The sequence below is a fragment of the Pipistrellus hanaki genome, assembly GCF_964339955.1.
Source record: "Pipistrellus hanaki genome assembly, chromosome: 9".
Taxonomy (NCBI): Eukaryota; Metazoa; Chordata; class Mammalia; order Chiroptera; family Vespertilionidae; genus Pipistrellus; species Pipistrellus hanaki.
This window is the reverse complement of record NC_140511.1, coordinates 42,947,336-42,967,526: the sequence shown is the minus strand read 5'-3', so window position 1 is coordinate 42,967,526 and position 20,191 is coordinate 42,947,336. Positions and strand designations below refer to the sequence as shown.

The 20,191-nt window shown below is 52.8% G+C and overlaps 1 protein-coding gene across 4 annotated transcripts in view; it reads left to right on the top strand.

The window, feature by feature from the left end:
- The window catches only part of P2RY6 (pyrimidinergic receptor P2Y6), an 89,476-nt gene that overhangs the window by 56,887 nt on the left and 12,398 nt on the right, over window positions 1-20,191 (top strand). Inside the window, exon 1 of one of the 4 annotated variants that reach the window (XM_084893421.1) lies at window positions 5,690-5,777. The exons of the other annotated variants lie outside the window; for them this stretch is intronic. The gene's annotated coding sequence lies outside the window, so the exon portion shown is untranslated. Of the gene's footprint in view, window positions 1-5,689; window positions 5,778-20,191 lie in introns of those variants that run through there. 4 annotated transcript variants of the gene reach the window in all.

The following is a 20,191-nucleotide window of genomic DNA, read 5'->3' as shown; positions in this document are numbered from 1 at the left end:
TCCCTCCTTTTTGCTTTGGCTGCTAGGAAGCTCCGTGGCCACCTTGGTCTAGGTTTCTGCTGCTGTTTTCTTCTGTCCTTTGTCTAACAGGATCATGTGGCAGTGTGTGAGCATTGTCTGAGCTCCTTCATGGACAGAGTTGTAAATTCTAAAGCAATCAATAAGTGAAATTGAGTATTTCCTGATTTTTATGAGAAGATTCACTGGCTCCTTGGATTTTTCACTTTTCTTTTTCTTTTTCTTTTTTTTTATTGATTTTTTGTTGTTGTTGTTGTTTGTTGTTGTTTTGTTTTGTTTTGTTTTACAGAGAGGAAGGGAAAGGGAGAGAGAGTCAGAAACATTGATGAGAGAGAAACATCGATCAGCTGCCCCCTGCACACCCCCCACTGGGGACACTGTCTGGCTTATAAACGACCGGGTAAGACTTACTGGGGGCCAAGGGCACTGGGTACATGCCCTTGACCAGAATCGAACCTGGGACCCCTGAGTCCACAGGCCGATGCTCTATCCACTGAGCCAAACCGGTCAGGGCATCTTTTTCTTATTTTTAAAAAATATTTTTATTGATTTTGGAGAGGAAAGAAGAGGGAGGGAGAAATATAAACATCAATGAAGAGAGGGAATCATTGATCATCTGCCTCCTGCACGCCCCCTGCTGGGGATCGAGGCTGAAACCTGGGCATGTGCTCTGACCAGTAATCAAAGCGTGACCTCCTGGTTCATAGTGGATGCTCAACCACTGAGCCACACCAGCTGGTCTGCTTTTCTTTATGCCTCTCCCACCACCCTACCCAGCCATGGAGCTGTTGCTGCTGAAGGGGGCAGTGTGTTGGTTCAAAGCATTGTGTTCAAATTCTGGCTCTGCTACTGTTATCCCTAAGAACCGAAGAGAGCTATGTTATGAAGCACTCAGTGTGCCTCGTGTTCCCGCCTGTAACACAGGAATAATGATGGCCCCTGTTTTATAAGGGCATGTGAGAATCAAAGGAGATCGTATAAGCGCTGTGTGCTTGCCAGGTTAGTTATGACCCGAATGTCTCTTAGCCATCCGGGGTTGGGCTGGCAGGAGGAGGGGCCGGCTCTGTGTGGAATGTTCTAGATCAGTTCTTCTCAAATGTCAGGGTGCACATCTACGCCTGAAGTCTGAGTCAGGAGGTGGGGCCTCCGAGAGCATTCCTGGCATGCTCTCCGATGACGCCTGTGATCCGGAGCAGAGTTCACCCTCCGTCTGACGGAGAAGCCTGGGCCTGGGGCCCCACCCTGAAGACCTGAGGAGGCTGGACCCTGAGCTGAGTCTGAGGCAAGGGTGCTGTCCCTCACCACTAGGTCACCAGCCTCAGAAGAGCTCAGTGGATGAAGGGCGTGAATGAACCTAAGGCCTAATGATGTGAGGGCCCGGGGGGGGGGGGGGGGGGGCTGTGTGGCTGTGCCCCCTCTGCCTGGGAGTGGCCCTGCCCTTGCTAGAACTCCATTTCCCCACATTCTGTCCTTCGAGCTTCCAAATCCAGTGATGAATTAGCCTAAAGCCTCACTTTAGGCTGGTGGCTGGCGGGACAGGTGCTGGGCCTCTGAGCATTCTAGCTGGGGAGGGCCTGTGCAGGATGGCAGAGGAGAAAAAACTGAACAGCCTCTGTGTTCTTGGTAACCCCTTGGTGAGAGCCAACAAAGAGCCTGGGCATCCGAGGACTCAGTGCTTCTCCTCCCTCTCTTTTCTGGTCCTGAAAGTTCCTTGTGTGATACTTGCCGCTGAGCTGCTCAGGAGCCCTGTGCATGCTGAGCTGCACACAGATACATACCTGAGCAGGGCAGGTGTGCATGGTAGGAGTGGTGTGCTTCTGGTATGGCAGGTGCCTGGGCATAGGCACACATGTGGACCTGTGTGGGTTGTATGGAGTCGCCTCAGGGTCTGGGTGTGCTGTGCACGCCCCAGTGCAGGATTGCACCTGCGGGCACACCCTCTCTCCTCTTCTGCCAGGTCTCTGTGGCTCCTCTGTGCTTTCCTGCAGCGGTAGACAACAGTCCCCAGACTCTGGACAGAATTGCAAAATGTCCAGGTTGCAGAGAAGGAAAACAGGCGCAGCAAGAGGGACCAGCCCTCCTCCCCACCCCCACCCCCATGTCTGAGGGACCACCAGGCATGCTGCCTGCAAACCTGAAGTGGTGGCAGCTCTCTTAGGATCTGATCTGAATCCCAGAGGTACCGAGTCTGCTCTATCAGACCAGGACCAGCCTGTCTCAGACAGAGGGCTGAGGGTAGTGTTTTCCTCCTGGCTTCTGGAAGCAGTGAAGGACCGATGGGCAGTGGTCTCGGTTCCCAGATGTGTGTGTGGTATTCCTGTCAGCCCTTGACTCACGTGGACAGGAATAGCCAGTACCTCCTCCTGGCTCTTCCTGAACCTCTTTCCAAGGTTCAGGAAGAGCCAGGAGGAGGTACCCTGAAACCCAGCTGGCAGTGGCTGCTTGGGGGGTGGGGCCTCTGGAGGCAGGGTCTAAGGTCAGCCTGGCATAATGTTGGTGCAACGGGACATGCAAGGTGTAAACTGTGAGGTGCCTGACTGTTGTGCAGGGGCTGGGGGGTTCCTGCTGTGACTGAAGGAAGGAGAACGGCTGTGGGGGGTCTGAAGACCCCTGGAGGGCTTTGGCCTTGGGCACACACCAACCCCCCTCCCAACCACCCCCTCCAGAAGCCTACACCCAGGGCTGACCTGGGAGAGCCCCAGTTAATCCTCTAAGCCTTCCTCCTCCTCTTGTCTAAGTGCTTTTGTTCCTGGGGAAAACTGAGAGCCTGCAGTGACCAGGAACCCACAAATCGCCTATGGCATCTCAGCCCGCCTGGGATTGTGACAAAAGCTGCACCCCCTCCCCCGGGAAAACAGGCCTGTGAGCTGGGTTTGTGGGCTCCCCGGGAGTAGGCATGTGTGTGCATGTGTGTACAAAGAAAACATTCATTGCTGCTATTCCAAACACATGTGAGTACATGGGCAACTTCCAGGTCAGACCCACACATGGCTGACACCCCCCACCCCTCATGCAAACATGCATATGCCTGTTCTTTATGAACTTCCATCCTTTCCAGTCTGAGGGCCTGAGGTGGGAGATGAGTGACCCTCCCTGTTCCCTCAGGCCTGCTCCTTCTCTTCCCGGCATACGCCCCCAGGCCTCCCAGCCTTGCCCCTTCCCATCACTCCCTCCTCACCTTCTCACCTCGAGGACAGAGAAGGGGCCCTTCCTGAGCTTCCTGCCAGATGGTTGTGAGCAGAGGTGGCTTTGTCTTTTCTGAAGAACTGGATCTGTGGAATTTTCACTTATTTCCTGTCAAAGGTCAAGGACTCGCTCTGGGGGCTGACTCAGGGCCTCGCAGCGTGAAGAGGAATCCGGGTAAGCCAGGCTGCTGGACATAGGACAACCCCGTCATCTGGGTAGCACCTAAGTTTTGCAAACTGCCTTCTTTCCAGCGTCTTTCTCGTTCTTCATGACAGCCTTGAGCGGTAGATGCCTTCAATTCCTCCATTTGACGGATGAGGGAACCCAGGCCCACAGAGGGATGGGACCTGCCTGAGGTCACACTGCAACATGAGGCATAATTGGCCAAAACTCGTCTCCTGAACTTGAACTTGGAAGAAGTTTTTGCTTTCGTGGGGCTTAGAGAGTAAGAGCTGGAAGGTGGGGGCAGGCTGGGACCCCCAGGTGGGCCCAAGAGAGGAGCACTCACACACCGTCAGCAGGAGCTGGCTGAGGGCACAGCCGTAGTCCACCCCTGTGCACATGCCCGAGAAGAGGCAGGAAGGGGAACAGGGACACCTTTGCGTTGCTGTGTGTCCCAGACACGTCTCTGCCCGCCTCTGAGCCCTAAGTCCTCTCTCTACAGTGGAACACTGGGCTTTGCTGGGGAATGCACACCCCCTCTGAGCTTGTGAAGGAAGCCCTGGTCGTCCTGAGCTGAAGCCTGTGCTCAGGGAGCCCCTCGCCTTCCTCAGTTCCTGGCCTGCTGCCGAGATCAATCAAGGCATGGCCTGACACAGAGAGGGGGCTCAGAGCCTGGGGGCTCCTCCAGGCTGGGCAGGAGATGGTGTGAGAAGATGACCCAGCAAATCCCCACGGTGCCAGATGGCCTGTCTGAAATTGCAGCTCACGGGTGGAAAAGCGAAACAGAGAGAGGGTGACAAGTGGGGAGAGACTGTCCCTGAGTTGGCTGAGGACCTGTTCTCAAGATGGCAAGAGATGTGCAATCTCGAGATTGCACCTGCCTCCGCCTGCCTAATCACCCCTCCCCTCTCTGCTTGCCTGCCTGAAAGTGTGTTCCTAAGTCAAGGTGTGGCTTGTTAAGAACAAAGCAGGGTAAACAAGTGTGTCTGGGGAGCTGGGGTAAACTTTTCTGGGGTTTCTGTTGCCTTTTGACACCACCCCTGGGGAAAAGGAGGCAGCACGGCCTGGGGGACCGACCCGGCCTGGTAGGGTCTCTGGTTCATCTGAGAACAGGTCCCCAGCCAACTCAGGGACAGTCTCTCCCCCTCCCCCCTTGGTACCCTCCCTATGTCTTGCTATAGTTCTTAATCACTACTCATCAACCAAAATAAACTAGTCTCCACTGCTAGAATGTAGGTGCTACAAGGGCAATTCTTTGTTTTATGCTCTCGAATGCCTTTAACATTACCTACATGGAGAAGGCACCAAATCAGTACCCATAAAGAGAGAGAGAGAGAGAGAGAGAGAGAGAGAGAGAGAGAGAGAGATGGAGTGAAGGAGAAAGAGAAGGAGGACTCATCTCATGGATGGGAGGGGCCATCAGTCCCACCATTAGCCCGAGGCAGAGCCACCCTGGCCTCCTGCTCATCAAGTCCAAGCTCAAGGATGGATGGGAGCTAGGGAAGGGGATGGTGACCGGGCTCGGAGTTTCCTCCAAGCCACCTTCAATCTGCAGAGCCATCCTCAGTCCCCAGGGGACAGGATGGCATCTGGACCAGTGGAGTCAGAGCTGCAGTCAACAGAGCCATTAGTCTCGGGGCCTCGGCCACTCCTAATGGGCCTCCCAGGCACTGCTGAGAACACCAGGTTAATGGTTCCCTGTGACGGCCTGAGTAGGACCAGGGCTCTCTCCAGACTTGAGAAAGGCCAGGAGAGGGCTGAGGGGGGGTGGAGAGGAGGAGGAGAAAAGAAGTCACCTGATGAGCTCCTACTCTGTATCAAGCCCTGGTCCTTAAATGCCGCCTCACTCAGTCTTCCCCACGGCCCTCAGGGCTGAGCTGATGATCACACTCAGGGTGAAGTGACAGCTCGCAGCTGGTTAGGGGCTGAGTCAGCCTTGGGGTTAGGGACTTGAGCTGGTATGTTTTTGGGCCAGTGGTCGGCAAACTCATTAGTCAGCAGAGCCAAATATCAACAGCACAGCGATTGACATTTCTTTTGAGAGCCACATTTTTTAAACTTAAACTTGTTCTAACACCGCTTCTTCAAAATAGACTCACCCAGGCCATGGTGTTTTGTGGAAGAGCCACCCTCAAGGGGCCAAAGACCCGCATGTGGCTTGCGGAGCCGCAGTTTGCCCACCACAGTTCTTGGGCGTTGGGTCCCAGGCCTGCAGCTGGCCAGCTCTGTGCTGCGGCGAGTTACTTCCCCTCTTCAGATATCTCGGTTTCCTCATCGGCTGCCTTCTGGGGCGTCTGTGAGACAGGCACGTGACAGTCTGTGGCACAGAGACTGGCCAGCAGCAGGGACGGCTCCGGGTCAGAATTTGCTCCCACACCTCACAGACCAACGTGGAGCTCGCTGACTCCTGGGTGAGTGTCCTGGGTCAATGCTGAGAGGGTCCCTGAGCCCCTTCCTCCTCCTCTCAGAGCGCCCTCCGCAGTCTCCTGGCAGCCATCGCAGATGGAGCAGGAGCAGGAGCAGACATGGGAGCTCCTCCTCCCTCCGCTGCCTGACTGTGCCTGGAGCCTGCAGGGTCTGCAGCTCGGAGGGCGGGCGGAGGAGATGGAGGTACGGGGGCCAGGCTGGGCCACGGTCGGGGAGTGGGATAGTGGAGGCAGGATTGGGAACCACCTCAAGGCACAGGAGACTTTCCCACTCTGGGCTTCAATTTCTTCCTCTGTGAAACAGGGATAACAGTGGTCTCCCCCCAAGTATCTGAAAACTGTTAGGTGTCCCATGCTGGTGAGGGTCCCTTGAGGGGGAGCCTGTGGCGGGAGAGGCTGCCATGATTAGGTGACCAGATGGACGGTCCTTGGGAAGCTCTGGCCCGTGCCAGCCCAGCTCATTTCAAGAGACCCTGAAGCTGACCCCATGGCCGGCGGGGAAGATGTGTCCCTAAGTCAAGGTGTGGCTTGTTAAAGAGGAACAAAGCAGGGTAAACAAGTGTATCTGGGGGAGCTGGGGTAAGCTTTTCTGCAGTTTCTGTTGCCTTTCATCTCCTGCTGACACCACGCCTGGGGAAAAGGAGGCAGCACAGCCTGGGGGACAGTCCTGGCCCCTTACGGTCTCTGGGGTTCACGTCTCCTGCCATCTCGAGAACAGGTCCTCAGCCAACTCAGGGACAGTCTCTCCACCCTGTTATCGTATGAGACAATCCATGACAAGGCTCTTTGCTCTGCCTCTGATGGTACATCTGCATGTGTGTGAAAGCCCTGGAGTGTGTCTGCACCAGTGAGAACGTGCAGCTTGTGAGTGTGCACACACACGTGTGCCATGCGTGTGAGTGCGCACCTTCCCCTGGCTCGGTGGGGTGCAGCCGCTCCACACTGCTCCAGGCTCCCTGTTTGGCTTGGGCTTTTCTCCTCTAAACTTTGCAAAAGTCTTTTTTTTGTGTGTTTCCTCGCTGTGTCTTAGTTTACCAGAAAGGGATCGGTCCACGGTCCGGAAACCTAGCAATTGTCTCCGAGCCCACGGCTCTTCTCCCCTCCCTCCCGCCCTGGCCTCATCCTGTGGCCGTCCCCGGAGGCCGGCCGCCTGGCGCTCAGCACGGCCTGGCCCGCAGGGCTGGCGGCTCGCCGGCTCCTCGGGGCAACCCACCTGCCTCCGCTTTTCCCTCCACTGCTCGGCGCTGGCTGCTCTCACACCATTGTCCCACGGACTCGGTCCACATCCCAGCGCCCGCTGGAGGGGCTCTTATTCCCGTTTTACAGGCAAGGAAATGAAGTCCAGGAGAGAGGAAATGGCTTTCCCAGAGTTACCCCGCCAGGGCTGGGGTTTTAACTCCTACCTGACTCCAAAAACTTTATTCTTAAACTGTGGTGGCCTACCTGGTGGGCGTGTGCTTGCTGGTGTGCTGAATGAATGAATGAATGAATGAATGAATGAATGAATAATAAAAACAAATAAATGAATCCCTTGGTCCATAGTGAGCTGAAAGAGAAGGTTAAGGGCTGTCATTTGTTGAGCACCGACTGTGTGTTAAGTGCTTCCCATAAAAGCAAACGTAGCCAAGGTTGTTGTTATCCCCATTTTGCAATCGAGGAGGCTGAGGTTCAAAGAAGTTGAGGCATTTTGTTCAGTGTGGGACCTGGGGGGGGGGGGGGGCCTTTTGGCCTTCCTGGAGGAGCGGGGATTCGGCAGAGCATGGTGGCAGGTGCCCGCTGTGGCAGAGGCTGTGTGTGCCTGTGAGGCCCTCCCCAGTGACACTCCGCCGCAGCCCCTCCTGTCTAGGGGCCATTTCCCCATTTGTCTCTGAAATGAGTTTCTATTTCAGTCTGGGTTAGGGATCTGTTACCCCAGCTCTGACTCTCCCTCCCTCTGACTGTTGGCACATCTAGAAAAGGCAAGTGCCCTGGCCTGGGCATGCGAGGTACCCCCCTGTCCCCCTGTCCTGTCATAACAGCTCCCATCGGAGGGCAGGCCTGTGCACGGTGCAGTTACGTGTCTACGGTGATGGCCTAGGGACCTAGGGGCTAGTCAATCCAGCCCTCTGCTTAAAGCACTGGTGGGCTGGGTGGGCTAGGTCAGAGTAGTCGGGGCAGAGTGTAGCATCCTGACTCCCCATGCAGAGCTTGCTTTCATGGGCTGGCGTGGAGCGGGGCTTGTCTGTGGCCCAGGAGAGAGCTGACTCGTGGCACCTACCAGGCAGACCTGAGCACAGAGAGAAGGATGCCATTGCTCTGTCGTGCCAGTGGGATGGGAACCAGCTATCCGGGTCGGCCTGGCGTTCCCTGGGTGCTCTCTGCTGGGGGTGGGGAGGCACACTTTGCACAGGAAGAAGAGATCACGTGTTGAAATCGGAGCTAGGTTTCCATGCAGGGCCAGCATTTGGTGGCTGCGGGTTCTCAGACAAGTTATTTAACTTCTTGGATTCTCAGCTTCCCAGTCTGTAAAATGGGATAATAGAACCTACCCAACCAGCTCAGAGAGTGGATAAAATAAGATAAGGCTCGTAACATTACTTGTAGGTTTTTAGGAAATTTTAGTTCACTTCCCTTCTCCCCTGGAGAGCCCTTCACCTGAGCGGAGATATTCCTTTCGGCAACAGCTAGTCTGATGGTTGAGGCCAGAGACAAAGTTGGTAAGATGTTAGAATAAACCCTGCGGACTCACCAACACTTGGCATTGTGGCGCACAGCCTCATTTTTCATGTCGCAAAGGGGAAATAGAGGCACAGAGACACTGATATTTGAGGCAACCTGAAATGCCTCTGTTGTAAAAAGATAAAGCAGATAATACATTAAAACCGTGGTTGGCAAACTGCGGCTCTCGAGCCACATATGGCTCTTTGGCCCCTTGAGTGTGGCTCTTCCACAAAATACCACGACCTGGGTGAGCCTATTTTGAAGAAGTGGCATTAGAAGAAGTTTAAGTTTAAAAAATGTGGCTCTCAAAAGAAATGTCAATCATTGTACTGCTGATATTTGGCTCTGCTGAGTTTGCCGACCGCTGCATTAAAATTAAACAGTCCTCAGCCTATGTCTCCAGACCAAGCCAGAAACCTCCCAGATTCTCAGATTCACAGTGAGATTGGCCTACTTTGTGCCAGGCCCCACCATGGCTCTCATACAGATTTATCTCTACAATAAGAGCCAACAGTCATGAAATGTGAATACCGTGACCCATGTTCAATAAGCAGGGAAGCTGAGACCCAGCGTGTTACGAAGCTTGCTCAAGGTTACAGCTACTAGAAGCAGAGGGAGGATTCAAAGCCAGGATGCCTGATGCCCATGCCTCTCCTACCTCCCGGGGTGCTTGTCCACAAAAGATGTCAGGCCTCAAATCGGAAATACATAAAATAAAATGGGAAAGTGGGAATGACCGTTTAAAAAAGGAAACTATTGATGAAACGCAAATCAAGATGGTAGTATGATACCCCTTTACACCCACGGGGATGGCTTTAATGAAAAAGACAGATGAAAACAAGGGCTGACGGGGCTGTGGGAAAGTGGGGCTCTCCCACACTGCTGGAGGGGATGGGAGATAGAAATAGACTCACCCAGGTCGTGGTATTTTGTGGAAGAGCCACACTCTGAAAAACAGTGTCTCAGTTCCTCAAAAAGTTAAACATAGAGCTATTATGTGACCCAGAAGCTCCATTCTTAGCTATATATCCAAGAAAGTTGAAAATCTACATTCACGCAGAAACTTATACACAAATGTTCATAGCAGTGTTATTCATGATAGTCAAAAGGTGAAAACAACCCAAATGAGCATCAGGTGATGACCAGGTAACCAAAATATGGCCTGTCCATGCAATGGAATATTCTTCAGCCATAAAATGAAATTCTGATCCATGTTACAACACAGACGAATCTTGAGGACATCAGGCTAAGCAAAATAAGCCAGAATTAAAATGTCAAATCCACAATAGGCAAATCCACACATACAGAAAGTAGGTAAGTACCGTAGCTTCCACAGGACGGAGGGAGAGAAGAATGAGGACTGACTTCTAATGGGTATAGGATTTCTTTTGTGGTGATGAACATATCTAAAATTAGATAGTACAGATAGTTGCACCGTCTAGTAAATATACTCAAACTCACTGAATTGTACTCTTTAAAGGGTGAATTTTACTGTAGGTGAAGTACGTCCTCATTAAAAAGAAAACAGTTGCATGAATATAGAAGGTACCCAGAAGGTTAAGACTAACTTGGATCCTAAGATAGGAGAGCACAAATATTGGACTTGGACCTTCCTAGCAGCTAAAGCAAAAAGGGAGAAGCAGCTAGGCCACGAGGCTCAGCGGTTGAGTGTCATCCTGTGAACCAGGAGGTCACGGTTTGATTCCCAGGCAGGGCATGGTCGCAGGCACGGTCCCCAGGAGGAGGCAAGCAGGAGGCAGCCGATGAATGATTCTCATCATTGATGTTTCTCCCCCTCTCCCTTCCTCTCTCTGATATTAAAAAAAAAATACATATTAAAAAATAAAAAGGGAGAAGCAGCCTCTAAGAGGAGGAAAAGTGCCAGCTCCTTAGGGGAACCACCTCTTCCTGGGATTCATTCTGGGGCAGGCTCCTCACAAGCCTGTCACAAAGAATTGTCAACAACACAGGTCCCCTGTGTCTCCCACCTGAGATTCCGATGCAAGCGGGATGGAGAACTGTGAGGGAGCTGCCGGGTCACCACGCCTGCACGTTAACCAGTTAGCCAGCTGCTGTGTCAGTGGGTGCTGGCAGAACACCTGACTCCCGGCCAGAGACAAAGAATTTTGTTTCTCACAGCAATAGTCACAGGGAGACCATAGGCATTAGCACGGGTCCCTCAAGCCCCGATTCCCACAAGGCAGTGAAAGGACGCCAGGTAATACCTGCCTTATTTGGGTCGCATTACAAGAAAGAAAGCTGGACATCGGGCAGCTCGGATATTTCGCAATGGGCCGTAAGCCTGCCTGACCTTTGCCCCAGAGGAAGACGCCATCTTTGTCAGACTAGACAGTCAACAACCCGGCCTTTTTCTCCAGAGGGAGACACTATCACTGTCTCCCAAGGCTGTTTGCTATGCAAGCATCCCGGGGAGGAAATGGTCTGGAACAAGGGCGGGCAGTCTCTGCTCAGCAGCCATGCAGAAACCTGAGAGACCCATGGAGGATTATCTCCTGACACACAGATATCATGGCTGGAGCTGTTTTTGTTTACGTGATTTTTTTTATTATATTTAGTATGTAAGGTAAATTTTACATTTTCGTTCGTTTTGGTGGCAAAATGTACATTTTTACTCTCCGCTCTTCTGATACCCACTGGGCAGGGTCTTCTCCTCCTTGCACCAACCAGTTCTGACACCAGCTCTGCGAGTTAGCACAGACCCTACAGGTGAGCTCAGTCCCCAAGACCCTCCCTAGTCAAGATGCCAGTGGCAAGTGCTGAGCCTCCCACACTTCTGACTGACCAGCTATCTATTGGGAGCTCCCACCACCCCCTCCTCAGTCAGGTTCGGTAATTTGCTAAAGCAGCTCACAGAACTCAGGAAAGCACTTTGTTTATTATTATGGGATTGTTATAAGGGGAAATAACTCAGGAGCAGTAAGATGGAAGAGAGGCACAGAGCCAGGGATGGGCAAAGGGGTGCAGGGCGGAGCTTCATGCCCTCTCGGCCACACCGCCTCCCGGCATTCCCATGCTTTCACCACCCAGAAGCCCTCTGAGCCCTGTGGGTTAGGGTTATGAGGAGGCTTCCTTATCACATGGGCATGACTGATTCGGTCACTGGCCATTGGTGATTGAACTCAATCTCCTGCCCCTCTCCCAGCCATGCAGATGAGGGGATGGGGCTGAAAGTTCCAAGACCAAATCAAGGCTTTGGCGACCAGCCACCATCAGGAAGTTCCCTACGGGCCTGCCAAGAGCCAACGCATTAGAACAAGAGTTGCTCCTATCACTCAGGAAATTCCAAGGGATTAGGAGCTCTGTGTCAGGAACCAGGGGCAAAGACAAATTATATATTTTTTTATGGCACACATAACATTTACCATCTAATCCTTTTGAGTGTGTGATTCCGTGGCAGTAAGCACATTCACAGTGTTGTGCCACCATCACCGTATCCATCTCCAGAACTTTATCTCCCAAACGGAAACACGGTCCCCACCAAACCACTTCCTCCCTCAGCCCCAGGGAACCACTATTCTTCCTTCTGTCTCCGTGAATTTGGCCATTCTGGGTCCCTCCCGAAGGTGGGACCATGCAGTATTTGTCCTTTGGCATCTTGCGTATTTCACTAGCATCATGTTTTCAAGGTTCATCCATGTTGTCACATGTACCAGAATTCCCTTGCTTTTTATTTTAAGGCTGAATAATATTCTGTTGTATGGGTGGATGTACCAGTATGTTTATTCATTCTTCTGTTGTGGATAGTTAGGTTGTTCCTACCTTTTGGCCACGGTGAATGATGCGGCTATGGACATCGGTGTATAAATATCTGTTTGAGCCACTGCTTTCAATTCTTTTCACCTAGAAGTGAAATTGCTGGATCTTATGGTAATTCTACTTTTCTTTTTCTGAGGAATTTCCAGCTCTTTTTCACAGCACCTGCACCATTTTACAAATGATGCAGTGAACAGGGTTCCAAATTTTCCACACCCTCTCCAATACTTGCTATTTCCTAGTGTTTTTTTTAAATAATAGCCATCCTAATGAATGTGAATGGGTAGCTCATTGTGTTTTGTTGTTGTTGTTGTTGTTGTTGTTGTTGTTGTTGTTGTTAATCTGTACCCAAGGATATTTTTCCCATTGATTTTTATTTTATTTTTTTAGTGAGAATAGAAGAGAGGGAAGGAGGGAGAAGGGTGGAGAGAGAGAGAAACATTGATGTGAGAGAGGCACATCAATTGGTTGCCTCTCGCATGTGCCCTAGCCAGGGCCAGGGATGGAACCTGCAATCTTGGTACATGCCCTCAACCAGGAATCGAACCCCCAACCCTTCAGCGCTGAGTCCAATGCTCTAACCTTTTAGCACCACTGGCCAGGCCTCAGTGGTTTTGATTTGATTTTCCTAATGATTAGTGACATCTTTTTATGTGCTTATTGGGCATTTGGATATTTTCTTTGGAGAAATGTCTATTCGGGTCTTTTGCCAATATTTGAATTGAGTCCTGTTTATTGTTCTTGAATTGTAGCAGTTCTTTATATATTCTGAATGTTAACCCCTTATCAGAAAAATGGTTTCAAATATTTTCTCCCATTCTGTGGGTTGTCTTTTTATTCTGTTGGTAGTGTCCTTTGGTGAACAAAAGTTTTTAATTGTGATGAGTTCTAATTTATCTTGTTTTTGTTTTGTTTTGTTTTTCTGCTATTGCCTATGATTTTGGTGTCATTTTGGTTAGGGCTGTTTTGATTGCAGATGACAATGCAACTAGCTTGGGCAGTAAAGGTACTAGTTTATGTAAAGCAAGGGTCCATAGTAGTCCTACATCAGACATAGCAGTGACAGCGATGCCATCAGCCCTCTCGTTTTGTGTCCTTTCTGCTGACTTCCTAATGGCTTCTTACACTGCCACCCAAGATCTTCCCAGAAGCACCAGGTGTCCTCACAGCTAATAATCCTGGAGGAAAAGGGAGAGGACCTTTCGTCTGGTTCTACCAAAGTTCCTGGAACAGACTCTGACTGGCTTCCCCCGAACCAGTCACTGGTCAGGGGTCCTGATGGATGCTCTGATTGATCAGCTTTGGGTCAGGTGCCCCCCCTTGAATGAACAAGGTTACCAGGAAATGGGGGAGGAGGCTCCCCAAAGCAAGAAATGCTTCATGAGGTTCATCTTGAAAGGGCATCCCTCACCTTCCTCATCTTTCGGTTGGTCCCTGGAGGAGGCAGCTTTTCTGGAGCCTTACAGCTGGTGGGAGGGCGAGCCCGGGTCAAGCTGGGTCCCGGGCAGTGAGCAGAGCAATCGAGCGGCTGGGTTTTCCTAGCCCTGGTGTATCGCAGAAGCTAAGACCACGGACTCCACAGTTAAAGGCTTGGGTTCACAGCCCAGTAACCATTCATTCTCTCTGTGCCACCGTGGGCAAGTCAGCTAACCTCCCTGGGCCTGGTGTAAAATGGAGATAAAACCAGTTCTATCCTCTCACAGGGATTAAGAATAATATGCATCCGGCACCCAGGAAGGTTCAATACTGGTATCATTGTTATTCTGTGTGGACCTCTTTTCCAACCACATTCCCTGGTGCATCGGCAGCTCCAGCTGTGTCCACCTTCCTTCGAGGCGCCTCACGCAGCCTCTGCCCTGGCTGTTCCCTCTGCCCGAAATGCCTTTGCCCCCGCGTACGCTTGGCCGTTTCGTGGTTGCCTCCTCCACGGAGCCTTCCGTGCCTGCAGAGCCATCTCTTTGCCAGGGCCCCCTCAGGACTCTGCAGCGTGGTGTCTGCCTCGGTTGGTGGGCCTTCAGGTGCGTGTGCCTGGTTTACAGGGAGCTCCTGAGAACAGAGCCCAGGTCTCCTCCTTGTTGGGTTCGCAGCGGGAGCCTGCTGGCTGCAGATGTGGGGAGAGGGCGGTCCAGGGGCAGACACAGCGCTGAGCAGGGAGCGAAGGAGAACGCGGCTGGTCCCAGGAACTGAAAGTAGCTCGGAGCCCTGAGGTCATGCGGGAGGGGTGGGAGAGGGTGTTGAGAACAGGGAGGTCAGCGGGGTCGGGTTTGCCTTGATCCTCAGGCACAGGGAAGCCATGAACTACTTGGGCAGGGGAGCGATGGGATCAGGTTTTTGCTGAGCGAATATCCCTCTGGCTGCAGAAAGGAAGCGGATTGACAGGTCAGGGAGATAGATGGAAGACAGAGAGCGTGGGTGGCTGCAGTCCAGGCTGAGGTACAGTCAGCAGGATGAGAGCTTGGACAGTTTCGGGGAAGGGGACAGTCAGGATGGAGACCAAGCAGGCTTGGTGATTGATCTGAAATGGGGCCTCCGTTTTGCCAACGTAGGAAAACGTCCAAACTTGTAAGAACTTTTTTGTGAGTTTATGTGAGCCAAACTGACAATAGTTAAAATGGCAGTTTTACCGCTTATTTTATACATCAGGATCAAAGGGCAGGATGTAAGGGGGTTCCATGGAATTCATTGGTGATAGATTAGGGAGGCTGAAGAGAGAGGGGAGGGGAGGGAATCTCTGGGATTGGATGAATATAAAGTGAGCAAACACATACTTTTATTTTATAAAATATAAAACGATTGGACACATTGGTGGGTATAGGATGGTTAATAGTCAACAATTAGCACGATAACAATAACAACGAGGGTATTTGTGACCTCTGCTCTGGTGCAGAGGCTGTGCCCTTGGGGGTCTGGAAAAATAAGGAAATTGCCCTGACATTCCAAAGGTCTGTCATCCTCGGTGCAGAAAGATAATAGCCAGTTTAGGTAAAGATTGACCTCTGTCAGGGAAGATACCGGCCTAGGACGTGACTACCCGCCAAGACCTGCTCTTAGCTGGAAAGTTTTCATTGCAGACCATCCTATGTGGGTACTTCAGGTCTCTGAGATTGTAAGCAAGCAGGCCTCCCCGGAGCTTGCCAGTATGTGGCCGCTTTTCCGTCCACACTTTGCCCACCAGGGAAATGGCAATGAGCAGGCCTTGCCCCACTGGCCTCGCCCGGGAGATGGAAGATGGCAGGCAGCTGGCACTGACCACGTTAAACAGTTACAAACCTCCCATGAGGTCCCCTGCTCTCCCCCAGCCCATCCCACACACAGGTAGGACCCAGTCAAGCACAAGGCCAGGCACTGAGGAGGCCTGGTCGAGTCTGCAAGCCCCAGGGGCCAGAGCCAGGCCTCCCTCCAGCCCCACCCTGGCTGAGCTGTGTTGACAGGAATCTGACTCCCTTGGGCAGGGTGGAGCCGGGCTACTCCACCAGAGCAGGGACTAGCCCAGACCCACAGTTCCCTGCAGCAGGTGGCACGTGGTTCCTTCCTGTTTGTCCTCCTCAGCCATGCCCTGCAGAGACACAGACGGATTTGGGAGGGGAGTATGCCCGGGAACAATGCTGACCACGGGGGCCGGGCCAGGGACAGGCTGTGCTGGAGGAGCTCCAGTCACCAGCTGGGAGTCCTCAGGAATCGGGAACCCAGCTGCCCGGCATCAGGACAGGGTCTAGGACCCAAGTACTCTGTCTTCTGCAGCTGACACCATCGGCCAGATCACCGTGTTTATATCCCAGGAGCCCCGTGCCTCTCCTCTCTGAGCTTTGGTTTCCCCAGCGGCAAGCTGGTGGGGAGAAGCAGAGGAGAGAACTCCAGAAGCTCTAAGGACTCCCTCCCCAATGGGAGATGGGAGGGCCTGCATGGGCCTGGCAGACTCCTCCAAGTCCCCATCTATCAAAGCCCGGCCTTTCCTTCCCCAGGAGAGGGGCAGAGTGGAGAAGCAGGCTTGGGAACGGGGTCCAGGGCAGGAGCCCCCATGGGCTCACTATCGGGCTGTAGGCCATCCTCTTGTCTGTTCTGGACCCTGGATTCCCTCCGTGACCTGAAGACCAGAGTAGGGCATCTCTGAGAAGCCACGCCTCCTCCCCATCTGTCTTTCTAGCATCCTGGCTGTCAGGGCTGTGGAGGGGTGTGTGGAAGAGGGATGAAAGGTTGCTATGAACCTGGCATTCAAGGCCGCTGATTGGCCCCTTCCCCCAGCCCAGACGGGAGCCCCTCTGTCCTAGGGGAAGGCCCCACTTCAGGCCCTACTGTCTCTGACCTGGATTATAACCACTTCTAACCTGTCCTCCATCCAGCAGCACACGGGAATCCCTAAATCTCAAAATTTGATCACACCTCTGCCCTGCTTTACAAACCATCACAGGCTCCTTGGCTCGCACCCACAAGGCAGATGCCAAATGTGTAGCCTGGCATGGGAGACCCGTCGGGGCCTGGCTCTGATGACCTGTGAATACAAACACTTGCAGTTGCCCCATGCCCTCCCATCTCCAGCAGCTCTCCCTGCCAGGAACACGCTCCACTTCCTGGTCTACACTCCACCAGAGAATCTCCTCCTCCAGGAAGCCCTCTTGATAGCCTCTGTCTTCCCAAAGACCTGAGTGGCCTCAGCAGAGGGTCCTCTGTTCTCAATTCACTCTCCACATGCAACAGCACACGCCTCTTCACAGGAACCACCGAGTCACTGCTGACCTCCCACATTACACTCAGCCGGGCAGTTGCCCCAGCCACCCTCTGATGCCTGCTCCTCCCACACCACATGGCGTTGGCTACAAATGGGGCCCCAGTCCCCACATGGCTGATGTTTGATGGTGAGGATTTTGGGTTTGGTGGAAGGCAGTCCAGCTGATTGGAAGACTACTGAGTGATGATAGCCTTGGTAACACTCTAAGCCAGTGGACGGCAATCCATGGCTCTCGAACCACATGTGGCTCTTTGGCCCCTTGAGTGTGGCTCTTCCACAAAATACCACGTGCAGGCGTGCACGTACAGTGCAATTAAAAACTTCGTGGCCCATGTGCAGAAGTCAGTTTTCAGCTCCCAAAAGAAATTTCAATCGTTGTCCTGGTGATATTTGGCTCTGTTGACTAATGGGTTTGCCGACCACTGCTCTACGCTTTTGGCAGCCTCAGTTTCCTCTTCCCAAAATGGTGAGGGACTATGCTGCCCTTCTTACCACCCACACCCTCAGGTCCCAAGCAGGGAATGAGGCAGGACAGAGGCAAAGGGCTTTGTCCTCAGATTGGGAAATGCTCAGGGCCCCCTGGCCTCATGCCTGGTTTGTGGGCTCCACCACTAGGACCCCTAGCTGGGCGTCCCATGGGAAGGAAGATGGACTGATGGATAGTCTTGGGGCAGTCCTGAGGCTTGGTGGCCCCAAGGCAGGCCAGATAGGGAAAAGGCATTGCCAAGGGGCAGATCTCAGGGGCTGGTGTGACACACCACATCTCCCATGGAGCCTTCTCAGGGTGGGATGCAGTGGCCTGGGAGGAAAGGGGTGAGCTCCCTATCATGGGAAGTATGCAAGCGGAGTCCAAGAGGACTCAGGGGGCCTCCTTCTCTCAGGGGTTGGGGAGAACTCTGGGTCAGATGCTCTTAAGGCCTCTCTGGCCCTGAGGGTCCAGAGCTAGAGTCCTGTCATTGACATCTGGACTCTGAGGTCCGGTTTGGTCTCTTATTTCTGCCAGGTAGGCTTGGGTGCTAGGGACGGTGAGCAGGGCCAAGGCAGGGTCTGTCTTTCATGGGAGTGGAGGGGTTCTCGGGCTTCCTCCACACCCTCACCTGTAAGAGCCATGACAAAGCTGCCTACCTTTGGTGTGTGAAACACTCAAGCAGTGTTGGTGGTCTGCCCTCTGGAGGGTCATGGCCTGGGGTACCCAGGAAGGCTCAGGGGTGCTACTTCATTACTCTATTTCCCCCTGAACACGCCCTCTCTGTCATCATCCAAGACAAAGACGTTTTACCATCTTACTGATCCAGGCAGCACCAAGGACAGAGCCACAGGGCGCCTCTCCACAGGCTGGGTCCCCTCCTTCAACATTCCCAGGGTTTCTTCGGAGCTGGCACCCATGCTGGTCTCTGGGGCCCCAGAGACAAAGCAGCCCTTGTACCCAATTCTCTCTTTTTTTTAATTTCTTTATTGGTTAAGGTATCACATATTTGTCCTCAACCCCCCATTCCAATCCCCACCCCACCCCCACTCATGCCCCCACCCCCCTATTGTCCTTGACCACTGGTTAGGCTCATATGTGTGCACGTAAGTCCTTTGGTTGATCTCTCCCTTTTATCCCTACCCTCCCATTGAGGTCCGACAGCCTGACCCATGGCTCCTTATCTCTGGGTTTGTTCTTGTTCATCAGTCTATGTTGTTCATCATTTCCCCTAGATGAGTGAGATCATGTCCTACTGGAAATATAAGAATAAAAAATGAGACAAGCAATAATTGTTATGCTGAAAGGCATATGAATCAGTCTGTAGGTAGCTTATTTCTGGGCCACCAGTTCTTTTGAGATCCAATTTCAGTGTCAAACAGTTCCTTATGTGTACATGTCGGCAATGATATTACAGTTCTGGATGGTGGACAAATGGTGGTAATGCAGGTCCAACCCTCTCTGGTTTGGTCCTGGGCATTTTGCAGTGATACACAGCTGCTGACTGCTATTATGGCAAGGCGTCGTCAGCGTCTTCCATCTCTGGACTGCTTCTCTTCTGTCTCCATGGTTGGAGTAGTCCTGTCAGTTCCTCTCTGTTACCAGAATCCACATGGTCTCCGAGTTGTTTTCTGTGTGCCCAGTTCTTAACAAAGTTGCAGAACGGAGGGAGTGTGGCTGACACTGATCCTGGGACTGGTCCTTCCTTCCCTATCTCCTGGCCGCCATCTCTTTGTCCTTTCTCAGCCCACGGTGTTCCTGAGGCAGGTGGCATGGTGCATTTACCGGACACTTTGGGCGAGTTCCCGGTTTCTCTGGCCTCTGTCTCCCCACAGGGAGCTGTCACCTCTCTTCCAGGGCACAGGCGCTATCACGATTCAGACCTGCATCCTAGCCCTGGCCCACCACTGGCTCCCTGGGCCCCCGTGGGCAAGTCACCGGCCTTCTCTAAGCCCGCTTCCTCGTCTCTAAAGCCGGGACAGTAGCCGAGACCGGTTTGGCTCAATGGATAGAGCGTCGGCTTGGGGACTGAAGGGTCCCAGGTTTGATTCCGGTCAAGGGCATGTACCTTGGTTGCGGGCACATTCCCAGTAGGGGGTGTGCAAGAGGCAGCTGATCGATGACTCTCTCTCATCGATGTTTCTAACTCTCTATCTCTCTCCCTTCCTCTGTGTACAAAATCAATAAAAATATATTTTAAAAAAAACCAACTCACCACACTGGCTTGTTATAGGAGCAAACGGGAGCCTGCCATGAAAGCACATAGCTCAAAGGCTGGCGCCTGCTGAGCAGCCAAGACGCTGTCGCAGTGAAGTAGCTCAGGAAAGGAGGGTTCAGAGAGGTGAAGCGGCTGGACCGGGGCCATCTCCTCCCAGCTCTCAGAGGATGGGTGGGTCCTGAAGACACCGACGGAAGCTGTCAGCCAACTGCGCTGCTTGCAGCTCACCGGCTGGTTCTTGCTTGAAGAGAGGCCCCAGTGATCCACCTCCTCAGGGAAAAACTGAACATCCGGGGGGGGGGGGGGGGCAGGCAAAGAACAAAGACCCCCGCACAGCAGCTCCAGGAAAGGGGTTGATAGGAGGGTCTTGGGATCTCCCGGAGCCCTGGGCAGGAGGAGCTGCCGCCCCAAGGGCATGACTTGTTACACCACGACTCTCCCTTTTCTGTCACTGCTGCCTTCTGTGCCCTGTTTTCTTTTTAAATATATTTTTTATTTGTTTATTATAGAGAGGA